Source organism: Mercenaria mercenaria, unplaced genomic scaffold (assembly GCF_021730395.1).
Source record: "Mercenaria mercenaria strain notata unplaced genomic scaffold, MADL_Memer_1 contig_3152, whole genome shotgun sequence".
Taxonomy (NCBI): Eukaryota; Metazoa; Mollusca; class Bivalvia; order Venerida; family Veneridae; genus Mercenaria; species Mercenaria mercenaria.
This window is the reverse complement of record NW_026461266.1, coordinates 24730-38045: the sequence shown is the minus strand read 5'-3', so window position 1 is coordinate 38045 and position 13316 is coordinate 24730. Positions and strand designations below refer to the sequence as shown.

At 33.7% G+C, this 13316-nt stretch overlaps 2 long non-coding RNA genes across 2 annotated transcripts; one reads left to right on the top strand and one right to left on the bottom strand.

Annotated features, from left to right (window-relative positions):
• Nucleotides 1–273: 273 nt before the first annotated feature.
• LOC128552783 (uncharacterized) lies at nt 274–12646 on the bottom strand. The gene is made up of 14 exons (XR_008369165.1): nt 12562–12646; nt 11925–11972; nt 11266–11345; nt 10916–10971; nt 10021–10147; nt 9582–9704; nt 8835–9003; nt 8466–8636; nt 8118–8282; nt 7441–7552; nt 7035–7145; nt 5546–5656; nt 4773–4883; nt 274–448 (listed from the first exon to the last, which is right to left on the bottom strand). It is a non-coding gene; the product is annotated as an uncharacterized LOC128552783 (long non-coding RNA).
• On the top strand, nt 605–3979 carry LOC128552784 (uncharacterized). The gene is made up of 3 exons (XR_008369166.1): nt 605–1155; nt 2630–2771; nt 3702–3979. It is a non-coding gene; the product is annotated as an uncharacterized LOC128552784 (long non-coding RNA).
• Nucleotides 12647–13316: the final 670 nt, after the last annotated feature.

The following is a 13316-nucleotide window of genomic DNA, read 5'->3' as shown; positions in this document are numbered from 1 at the left end:
TATTTCCAGCCAATTCAAATGTCAAATCACACTTACAGCGTTTCAGAATGGAACAGTTATTTAAACTAAAGTCCGCTTTGACCTACACTGAGTCGCTCTTTTTTTTTGATGATTGCCTGTGGGCAATAAAAGATCGCTCAGTGGATCACAGTGACCTCGAGACTAAAAATGGATTCTGCACAGTTACTTGATAACCGTTGGCTATAGGTACGTTTATATACTAATGGGTTAATTATTAACTAAAAAGACACTGTGAGCTAACTGCTTTTAGTTTCAATACCGCAATAAAAGTTCCAAAAAATATAACATACCGTCCATCCTCCTAAGTCGGTTTCCATATCGCAAAAGACTTCTTTCACCTGTTTAGATCTCCACAAGGTAATATTATACACTCCGCTCTTACTGCTTATGTCCCTGTGCAGCATGTCATAACAGTCTGATGCATTTGCTAGAATAATTCATGATAGAATAATTGATGAGACTATTCATGAGAGGTAATGAATTGTAGAACAAACCTTTCGCCCCCAGCACTGGTGGCGGAATTCTATTATATACCCGTCACACATAAGGTGTCACCCCGGTATAGAAGTACTTCCGGGTCGTTGTATCCTAGAAAGTAGTTCTTTGAAATTTTGAAGTTCCCAATTTAACGCTATCCCTACTTTGACATGTTATATTCCAAATGTATTTATTGATACTGTGTACATTTTTTGTCATTTCTGATGTCTTTAACAGTTGTTTTATGTGTGTTTTTCAGGATTACATTTCTGTGCGGAAGGATTAAAAAACTACACCAGACTGGTGGCCATGACAGATGTCAGTGGGAAATTTAAACATGGACTAGATACTTTGATGTGTAGCAAAAAAGTTCATCGTTGATGGTGGTGTTTTTCCGTGATATATTGACTGGGATAGTATTACTCTTCAGAAATACAGAGCTGTCAATGCTGCAATTTTGTTGTGAAATTCACAATCCATGTCCAAAAGTGCTTGTTTTACTATACAGCAAAGAAGGAGAAATTGTACCGGGCCGACACCTATATGGCAAATTCAGAAAGTGGAATATCTCAGCAACCATAGGGTTTACAATCATGAAACTTCACACACTAGTAGCTGATAACAATACAAATCAGTGGCTAAAAGGATATTTCCAAGGTTTGTGAAATTTTAATTTTATTCAAATTTTAAAAATTCAGTAGTTGAATTTTCTTTGAAATTTGAGTAATAGTTGTCTCCTCTTGATTTGTCAGTCTTCTACTATAGTGCAAAGACACTGAACAAGCAGGAAGCTTTAAAAAGGCTATATAAAAAGAAGACACATAGTTTTTCACTTTAATTTTAAGAAAAAAATATAAATTTAAATTTCTTAAATTTTAAAAAAAAATTTCTATTTCGCATAGCGTCTCTTTTCCGAAGAATTTATAAGTATATATATGTGAACATGTTACATAGTGCCGCAGTAGACCGTGGAATGAACAGTGTCGTATGTGTGGAAGCTGTACATTTTGGACCGATGGGCTTATAAATGAGGCTATAGTCGGTTTCGAACAGGAGTCGGAGAGACTGATTGCTTGTCCGGCCTGGATCTCGAACCGGTCACGGTGTTATTACACTGATGTTAAAGCCAGTCAGCAGGCGTCTCATATATGATATAAAGAAATTGCGTGAATGTTCGTTCCCTTGCGTATGAGACGCATAACTAATATTACACAAAATAATTATTTTTCTCATTTCAGTCAAATCCAATGTGCTAACCGGCATTTGGCATTGAAGGACATTGCTTACCGGTGTGCCGAGTGCATTTGTCGCATTATTAATGTATAACAAGTTTTCTTTACACTGACAGGACATTGGTTGTATTACACAGGGAATTACATGGAAGTTGCTTCAGTGTGATAAAAATAGTTGTTGTTGTTGTTGTTTGTGTATTATTTTATTTATTCATTTGTTTTTTCAGTTTAGAACATATTCCGAGCTTTCAGCTTCAGCCCGCATCAGGCCGTCGTCAGATACATTCTGCCTTGAATGGGATGCTTCTATTCTGATTTGCTTTTCAGGTTTACAACGCAGGTCTGTGTTACTAAGAAAATATTTAACGGGGCTGATTTCCTGGGTCGGCCTCGTGCAGTTTCCTTAATATGTATTTGTCCTGGTACCGACTGGAAACACAACTTGACGGTATTTGTATTTCAGTTTTGCTCGATTCATTCTACTTCATTCTTTAGATAGGACTTTTCCTGTTGGGACTTTTATTCATGTTTTTCTGTATGTTGTTTTTCAATAGCATTTATGTGTTTCAATTCTTTTAAATGTGCATTTCAGATACTTTGTTGTCTGTGCTGAAAGAGGTTGTCTGGTAATAGTTATTTTAATATTCTTTTCACTGTTTCAGCAAACATTTATGTAGAAAATTATTCAGTTGCAGTGTTTTAATGACAGACTTCCTGTAAAGTTCCTGAACCAGTTGATATCAGAATGATAAAGAAATGATAGATGGTACCAATCTGTGAATATTATGTCACTTTTTTCTATAGGTGTTCCTGATCACACTTAGAACTATACACACACACTCAGCTGTTTCTCAAGAAAGGCCGACACCGGTTCACAATCTTTCTTTTGTGATTTGCAGGCGATGAATTCCATATGTCAGAAGGAAATTTAGAATCGTACAACCAGTCAGCAGCTACCCATAAACCAGACCAACCTATTAAGTCGAGCGGGCAGAAGCTGTGATTCCCAGTGTAACACCGCAGAATGACGGCTAGTTTTCGGTAAGCGATTTACATGTTCCACCGGTGCATTGCCCTCGGGTCCTAATGTCTTTAGTCAGAACTGTAGCCTAAAGTGTCAGTAACTGCTTGACAGTTTCAGGGGTACCCTGAGCTGTGTCTGGCTCCAGTTGGAGTTCTTGACCATCCGCACTTGCCTGCTTCCAAGATGGCGCGGATCGGCTTTGCATTTGGCGTTTCAGGCCTTTTTAAGCTTAGCCGAAGAAATAATTCATTTTAAGATAGGCTGTGATGTATTGATCTGTTTTACTTCCAGTAATTGTCATAAAATATAATCCATATTGGTCTTTGCTTGTGGGTTTTGGTCTTTCAATCATTAAAAGTTTCATTTTTCTGCAATTGTAGTGGGTAAATTATGCATTTTTTTACTAAAAATTGCATATTTTTAAAGTAAATACTCATTCTGATACATCATTTTTCAAAATAAATAAGCCTAAAGTTACATAAAACATACTATAAGCATTAACTAGTGATATCACAGTTGATTTCATGAAAATCTGATTGAAATTTTCAGAAGGAAGGCAAATTTTGTAATGTGCCTTTTTTCTTCAAAATTCCGGTTTCCGAGCCAATTTCTCCGCAAAGTAGGTCTAATGTTTGAAATGTTTCTGCGGGACAAAATTTTCTTTGCGATGACAATGTCTTGTGTAACTTTTCTCGCAAAACCCTAAGTTACAGATTTTATGGGAAAATTTGGCTAAATTAAAAATTTGATAAGATTTAGGTGTCACCCCGGTATAGAAGTACTTCCGGGTCGTTGTATCCTAGAAAGTAGTTCTTTGAAATTTTGAAGTTCCCAATTTAACGCTATCCCTACTTTGACATGTTATATTCCAAATGTATTTATTGATACTGTGTACATTTTTTGTCATTTCTGATGTCTTTAACAGTTGTTTTATGTGTGTTTTTCAGGATTACATTTCTGTGCGGAAGGATTAAAAACTACACCAGACTGGTGGCCATGACAGATGTCAGTGGGAAATTTAAACATGGATTAGATACTTTGATGTGTAGCAAAAAAGTTCATCGTTGATGGTGGTGTTTTTCTGTGATATATTGACTGGGATAGTATTACTCTTCAGAAATACAGAGCTGTCAATGCTGCAATTTTGTTGTGAAATTCACAATCCATGTCCAAAAGTGCTTGTTTTACTATACAGCAAAGAAGGAGAAATTGTACCGGGCCGACACCATAAGGCGCGGATAGCTACGTCTAGCCACGGATAGAAACGTAGTAGTCCGTATCGATCCGTACCGGAGCCGTACGGATTGGTACGGATTGATACGGATTACTACTTTGAGGTACGGGTCATAAAATTAAATGTACTCCATGAGTCCAACTTGAGGACTAGAAAATATAACAACACTGGGTCTAAGAGCGTGAACACTTTTAACAGTGGCAAATGCTTTAAATTAACCCAAACCTACCTACACGGACAGACTTATGCACAAATCGTAAATCCACGCTTTCTTAAAATGTAGGGATAACGTATGTGTTTCTGTGTTATAACATTCACAGCGTCTGGAACCCTGACAGCTTTGGTACAGAATATTCATCGAGATTCTGCAGATGTTATTACATTTCTACGGTGGCATATTTCTGCCATGAGATAGCTAGGTAGCTATCGCGATACTTCAAAGAAATAAATTAATTTCTCGTCAACAGTTGTTGAAAAATCATAAAACATTTTACATCTGTTTACATCAGGAGTATGGGAAAGAAGAGCAAATAACGTTTTGTTACCATCAACATGTAAAGGGACATTTGAACCATAAGCAGTTTCTAATTCAACTATAAGTCTATCTAACCACTTATGGCAACAACATTTTTGTCTAATAAGATATTTTCTACAGGCTAATCGTGGCTTAAGGTAGTTATAGTTTATAAAACGTATCCTTGTGTTTATTGAAATATTTGCCGAAATGATCCAGTATAAATATATATAGGAAAGTACAACAGAATTATACAAAGTATCAACTTACTGATGTCACAGTTCTTTCCAACATAACCGGTACTACAGGTACATGTGTAATCTGAGTTTCCAGAGATACACGTTCCATGCATACATGGATTTGTCTAACAGTAATAATTAGCTGAAATAAAATTGATATAAAATTGAAATATGAACTGGAGATGGTAATGTTTAAACAAATTATTTAAAAGTTTTTGTATCCGCTGTTATAAATCGTTTAGTAGCTGCATAAGCTAGTTGTTGGCTGATCTTGTGGAAGTGTGGTGTTCTGCTTTCCTTTTGAAAGATACGTGGGTCAGGAGAGAATGTTCGAAGTACTTTAAGTTCTATTAACGTATGCAAATAAAAACATCACTACCGACTGTTCTGAATTCGATAAAGGCTGCATGATAAATGCCATTCATACTCAATTTAAGGTATGTGATTACCAGACCTTAAATATTAAGGTAGATTTTTTATTCTGTAAATGTATAACTGACTAAATCAGGTGGTCCGGAAATAGAGATGCATTTCTGTGTAATTATTTTGCTTTGATACGGCTACATTTCATGCAGCAGTGTTTCGTCCAAGAAACATACTTGCGGTGAAGGTTGCAAAATGATGTATACATTAAACTAATACATTTTTACAGTGTTCCTAACTACCAGCAGATTCCAAAATATTGGTCACATGTCGATCTCCTCTTAAAAGCAATTAATTCATGTTGTTTAGAAAAACATAAGGTTAAATTTTTCGCTTTGTTAGGGGTCCGAAAAACGGACCTTTATATCTGTGAACACTTACATATATCACATTGTTTTCCACCAAAACCGTCTTCACAAACACAAATGTAACCAGTTTTACTTTCAAAACATTGACCATGTTTGCACGGGCTTGTCTTGCAAGGTGAACTGGCTGCAAACAAATGTGACATTCTAGTTAAAAAGTTTTTATTTTTCCATGTACATGTATGCTGCCTTTTGCTTAAAAGGAAGTTGGCAATCTATTTTGAAGAAGATTCAAGACAAACAATTTTATTCGTTTACCATATTTTGAACTCAAGCACTGACAACATTTATATTTTTCTCTTGTGCATAAAGATATAGTGTATGTGTATCAGTCAGAGACCTTCTGATAGATAGATTATTTTATTTCCTCCATTCTTGAAGAGCATAACTTATATACAGGTAGACATATATCAGCAAATTTACATGTAAACATTTAAATATTATGTAAATATTATTCGTGAATATACATTGTATATCATTTTAGATACAAACAACATTTTATATTTCAGTTTAGCATCAACTCTACAAATAAAATAACACAAATATGCATATTATACCATTATTAACATAAGAAAGTACAATCATCATAAACTATGCTAACATGGTATACTCTTTGTGTTAATGTAAGTGCATGCATTAAAACTTAAGATTTCTCTATAAAACATGTATAGCAATGATAAGAACCATATTTGACTAGGAAGTACTTTAAACAATGTCCACTGTTTACCTATATTAAACAATACAAATTTTAAGGTACTACTTACTAGGGATGTAAATATTATCGTATGATATAACAGTACAGGCTTGTCTTCTAAGAAATATTAGAGACAAGCCAGTAGTAACCATACTAAATGACTGTGTAACTAGCTATATACTGTAATTTCCAAATAGAACAATATTGTCGAAACTAAAACACAAGATGAACGATCGGAAATAACACGCATATGTTATATCTTTGCTCGAAATAATTATATATATACAATCAAGAACGATTGAGAAATGGCAACGGTTAATTTAAAATTAGAGTCCTTGACACAACAAATGCAACGTTCAGGAAAAATCGTTTCGAATATGCAAATTTTCGAGTATATGGTATAATATATGCAAAGTTAAGAGCATATGGTACGATATGTGTAAGGTTAATGAGACACGGTAGACAGCATTTGCAAATTTACGGGTATACGATATATTTTATATGCAAAATTAAGTGTACATGGTGTAATCTATCAAATGTCAACACATAAAAGAAATTCACTTTGTTTCGTAAGGTCATCTGTACCATAACGCATACATGGTCGAATCAACACCCTCTGTAGAACTCTTGCAATTTGATAATTATTCAAGCTGTATTTATAATTGGCTATAGGTAATTGTATAAATAACTACGATTGTTCATACGGGCTCATTCTAAACATTTGACTTAGTGTATCTGAGCCGCAGGCTGAAGTAATTTACAACAAAGTTAGAACAAGTTTAATTCAAGCAATACTTAAAAAAATACTTACAAATGTTACAATGACGCCCCTCGAACCCGTGATGACAGGTACAAGAATAATCATTTAACAGGTCTACACATGTGCCATTAATGCATGGATCGGGTTGGCAATGGCTGACCGCTGCATGTCAAAGAAAATTCAATTTACTATATCTAAGGTTTAGAATTCGTAATTATAATTCGAGTTGTAAACATCAGCTGGACAGAACACATGAAAGTATATATATTGAATATAAAAAACGTATCTGGGCATTGCACATTTATATTTTTCATGTAGAGGCTAATGAATGCGCTACCATATGAAATGAAAAGAAAATGCAAATCAAAAAAGATTCTATAAAATCCACGTTATATACGGGGTAATCAGTTTATACAGATGGACTTTTTGAAAAATATAAGTAATACATTTTACATACAGATATTGCAGTAACGGCCTTCGTAACCATAGTTGCAAGAACATAGATAATCGTGAAGAACTTCAATAACATTGACCATGTACCAATGGACTGGACAAGCAGTGTTTCGTTTCTGTAAATAAAAAAATAACTATGTTTGTGTCTTTCCTTCAAAGAAAAAGGCTTGAAGATATAATTATACCATTGACATGTTATTAATGTTTGGTGTAATATCATTTGATATTGACTGTCGCAATTAATAATAAATACGACATTGTGCAGCATAACATGATCAGTGTCGCCAAAGTATTTATGAATAAGTCCAACTGTATGCCTTGTTAATGTGAAGTCACAGACATTTAAACACCTGCTGCACCAGAAACAATTTTTATTATGTGGCTGTACAGTATACAGATATAAACATTAAAGATAGAATACTAGTATGATTTGATTATTCTAGATATGTAACGATTGTATAAAAGCCTAATGGTTACAAATCAAACTTTTACTGCCAGTTGCGCCAGTATTGCTAAGACTAAATGTCAACAACTGAGAAATTATCATTATTTTGCCTTCGATCACTAAACACAAATCAAAATAAGACATAATGAAATATTTGAGAAAAAAGAAATTCAAAATATCTGATTAATAAAATATTCGACATTTTACATTTTTAATTGTGTCAGTTTCAAATATACCACAATTCCTATTGGCACATGACTCCACTCTGTCATTAGAACCTAAGCAATATTTCCCATACGGCGATGGATGAGGGTTCGAACAAGATCTTGATTGAGAACGAATTCCTCCTCCACATGTCGCACTGCATGTACTCCATGAGCTCCAGTCACTCCAGCCACCATCTTAAAATGCAAAATATTTTGTAAACTGATATTAACAATCGCAGGTCAATTTGAAAACAGAGATTTATGTATCGCAGGCAATACTATTTTCATCAAATAAGGTCTCTAAACAACTGAATTTTAGATAAGTGCGGGTTTAAAATATTGTGCAAAAACTGAAGTAAGGAATTATTTTAAACGCACTTGCACATGGTGCAGGCATGCAGAGTTTGTGATCCACACTGTCACCAAAGCAATGGTTGCCTGCGAGACTTGGATGAGGATTAGAACAGTTTCGAGAGCGACGTTGTAAGCCCATATCACATGTAACCGAGCACACACCCCATTGTGACCAGTCACTCCATCCGCCATGTACTATGTAAAAAAAAAAAATTGTATCTGTTATTAATGTATGTTCATGTAATTTAACGATTTCCTTCGATTATATGAAAGAAATATATTATCTATATAATATTCTGTAATGGTATGTTAACGTCAACCCTCTGTTCATTTTCACTTTTCGTGCTTCTTTGGGTATAAACAATAGTATTTGAAGTTATCTAATATCAGTACCAGGACAAAGTTGCTTTTGGCAAGCTTTCACATCAGTACTTCCGCCAACACAGTCTAGACCACCATTCTTTGTGCCGGTTGTGTACACGTTCTTGTCCGAGACTGTTGCCCATTTTCACAGGTAACGTCACATTTACTCAAGACGACCATGTTGTCCAGTTTCCGTCAACTGAAATTATACTCATTTTACAGTAGATCTGACACTTAGCTATGATTGCCTTACATGAGTAAATGACCAGAACAGCAGTTGTTTCGTTTCTGAAACGCGTACACTGGATCAAATTAATTGATACAAAATAATGTGTACACAGGCTGCATTAAAACAAATCCCAGCCTCCTCTTAAGTTAATAGTTCAAACTATATATATTCTTATTGATAATTTGATTGCTTTGAATTTGTTCATTCAGTACTGAACCAAATATCCTCTCAAAATTCTTTTTTATTACTTTTTCTTCACCTTAATTTTATGGAGATATGATTTACAAACTTCAGTGGAATTTCCACTTTTTCTATTTCATAATTTTTTATAGGCACAGACATATCTAATTATTTAGGCACAGACATATCCGACCATTGATTAGTTCTATCCCAAAAGGCCTTGTCTGACATAGAGTATTGTATGTTTATTATTTCAGCCCTTTTGTTAAGGGCTTCAATATACATATGCTAAACCATTTTGACTTACGATACGAAATTAATTCTTAATATTCATTCAGCTTCTGAAGTATTCTATATATGATACATACCAATATTACAAAGTCCACAGAATCTGGGACACACGTTCCTTGCATGGTTTATATCGCTACAAACGCTGAACAAAGAGTTAAGCCTTGCACAGTCCATAGATTTATCATCGACACATACCTTGGCTGAAATGGAAGCAGATCGTTAAGAAATAATGTGTAGGTTAACATGCATTTTGAATAATCAACTGTATTACGTAGTATATGTTACTAAATATAGACATTGAAAGTGCTGCAATGCAATTTGCCCATTTTTACTACTTGAATTTGTATTGAGGATTTAGTTTATTTATTTATTTGGGTTGTACGGCGCACCAACACAGTATAGGTTATATTGAGGATTTAAATCAACTTGAAAAGCTAGTTTAACACCAATAACTTACAATAAGATATCAAAGTTACAAATCAGAAAATCCTGACTGCAGGTTTATCATGCACTCACGTTCTAAATGTTGACACACAGCCGTGTTGCAGTGATCAGTTGAACAACATTCGAAGCATTTTGTCTGTCTAGCACCAATATCTCGTCCAACTATAGTGCTAGAAACCGAGGCATGGGAATCACAACGCTGTTTAAATCATTAATTTATAAGTTAAAATATGGTACCATTAATTAATTAATTATTCAACAAAGAATAAACAGTTGAAAAAGTACAATTTAGGCAAGTGCCTGGCCTTATACCGTAATTTAAAAAATCATCAGGATTAACAAAAAAAAAAAAGTACAGAAAAAGTAGATTCATTGTGTGTGACAGCAACAGTAGTTTTTGGGCGGAGGTTACTTAACTATAACGACGGATATATTCTGAAAAAAGTTTAAATTAATCTTACTATAATGCCTGTAACAATATTATTGCACATTAAAAGACGTTGCAAGAATTCAAACAACGAAATTGCATAATGAATAAACTTGATGAAGATAATAGACTTCTTTGCCTGAAAACATTAAAAACAAGGCAAAATTAATGTTGAATAATTGAAAATGGAAAACATAAATAAAAGACGAAATACATCAAAAAGTTACATTCCTCGAATTTCTCTCGAGTATATGCAGTTTGGGTTGCAGAACACAATACATTTCGGGTTTAACAGTTTCAACAAATTTAGTTATTATTCTAACATATATGCAAATACAGGTTATAACTAAGATATGGATTTTTAAATACTAAAATTACAATGCTTTAATCATCAGACATTTCAGTTTCTCTACTAAACAGCTCTGCTTTTTATTGCTTATCCCTTTATCGTAGCAATGATGCTTCCGGATGTATCCGTTCGGTAACGTAATGACTTTAATTATACCCTTAAGAATGATACACGGAAAAGTAAGCACATACCTTATTTTCAACACAACCAAGACTGTGTTCTGTTGAGTTACATTGTGGAAACACGACTGAAAAAATGTTTAAAAACAAAAATAGCATATTGTTCGTCTTATGAGGTATATATGTGTATAAACTTATCAATGCAAAACTGTTTCAGAAAGGCAAGTGAGAGTTTTATGTGGGAAAATCGAAAAAAACAAAACAAAACAAAACAAAAACAAAACAAAACAAAACAAAACAAAACAACAAAGTGAAATCCCATTTAGAATATAATTTTAACTCTTTTTATACCAGTTACCGCGAAAATAATACAAACCAACTGCATAAGGATATATATACAGAAAATCTCTTGTGGTAGTTACCTGACCCAGTCCACATGCTTTTGTTGTGTTACAACTATCCAAATTGACAACATTTGAACAACTATAGCATTCAAGACATTCTGAAAATAATATACTACAAATACAGCTTCACAGTAACAGTTAAAATACATGACTGAAAAGTTTATATGAAAATATTATACATTTATGGTACGTCTTGCCGGTCAATTTCCAAAATTATTGCCAGAGGTCCCAAAGACCATTCAATAAGTGTTTTATTACATGACATTAGAAGTTAATTTTCATACTTTTAATTTTTTAAGTTTTGACTTATTAGTCCAGAAAACATGTGTTGAATATGGAGCGGTCATATAGTTATATTGCACAACCGATGGACCGACAATTAACGTATAAAAAGAGTCATTTAATAACCCTTGTAATCACACCTCATATTCAAATATACAACTATGTTGTTTAACAAAATGTTGGCACATATGTCATATATTAAGACATGATCTTTGTTTGTAACGAATACTAATGTTGATAAAGACAAAATCGGTATAAAGCGTATACACATCCTGGCTTCTTTATATGAAAGATAGAGTCTCCTCTAGCCAGATTATGTTACTATCAACATAGTATTAAGTTAACGTGTACCATTCAGCATTAAGGCACACTAATTTACAATAATATATACAAACCAGCAGATCCCGCCAACGTCAGAAGAAAACACAACAAAAGTGTGACTTCTGAAAAATAAAGAAATATTTCTGTTAACATTAAACAACCTTCCAATAATGATAGAGATATTGTTGAACACCGGACAAATTAGTTTGATCTAAAAATGAACCATGGAAAGAGAAGCAGTGAATTTGTTTTTAGTAAAAACAATATTTTATATTGCCTTATATTTTCCAGAAATACGTTTTGCGGTATTTTGAACTTCTATTTTGTCTTTTGAAAATATGTTATCTTGGATTATAGATGTGTGTTTGACCAATTATTGTTCTTCTGTCTTTTTCTGTCCAGCCAGATTGGAACTCGTAATTATCTTTGTCCGCTATTAAATGATGCTGGCGTTTTTACACGGCACATGTTAAAAAGTTTTTTTTTTTTTATTCCTACGAGCAGTTTATTTTTTTTCCTTTCATCAAACATTGACATTGCAAACGAACCTTTCTCCCAAACTTATTAATATCTAACAATTGTTATATGATTAAACCATCGACCTGTAATTTGAAATGTAGCGTACTAAATAAGATTGCTTGTTTCTATATTGTTTGTCACAGGAAATATTCAATTATATAATTTACAGTGATATAAACGAGTATAACTTACCCATTCCTCCACCACAAGACATTGCAAGGATTGCGACTTCAGTGTTGGCAATTGACCTTTCCAAAGATAAGCTTTAACTGAAATTTGAAGCGTGCTTATTCGCTAGTCTTTAAACTAAATGCATATCATTGACCTAAATGTCTGGTTTGCGACACTGTTGGTTAATTTAATACATAAACTGCGCAGATCTTTGGTACAAACATATGTCCCGCTTCACAACCTGAAATTAGGATGACATTTACATGTATCACCAAATATAAAGATCCGCAAATAGAATAAAATGGTGAACTGAGTACAACTTTTTCATATATTGAATTGAATTATACCTATCTTAATTGTTTTCTGTTATTAGGTCCATTATAATGAAAAAGTAATACCGTTGGAAGTGATCTTACCTTAATAATGTAAAATCATTTAATTTCGTGGGGATGAAATTTCGTGGTTTTGGTCAAAACCGCAATTTTGTGGGGATATGAATTCGTGGATTTCAACTTTTGAACATGAAATGAATGGGAATTTTACTTTTTCGTTGGGATTAAATTTCGTGTATTGACTCAACCACGAAATCCACGAAAAGTAGTCCCTCACGACACCCACACGATGAACTCGCACAATAAACAGAGAGTCACATGCTTAAAACAGGCAATACAGTTTTTGTACAGTTTTTTATAAATGAAATTCTTTATATATTATCTTACTCTAACAGGCAACATTTCTTATCTGACATTATCATTTGGTGTCAACTGATGTCGGTA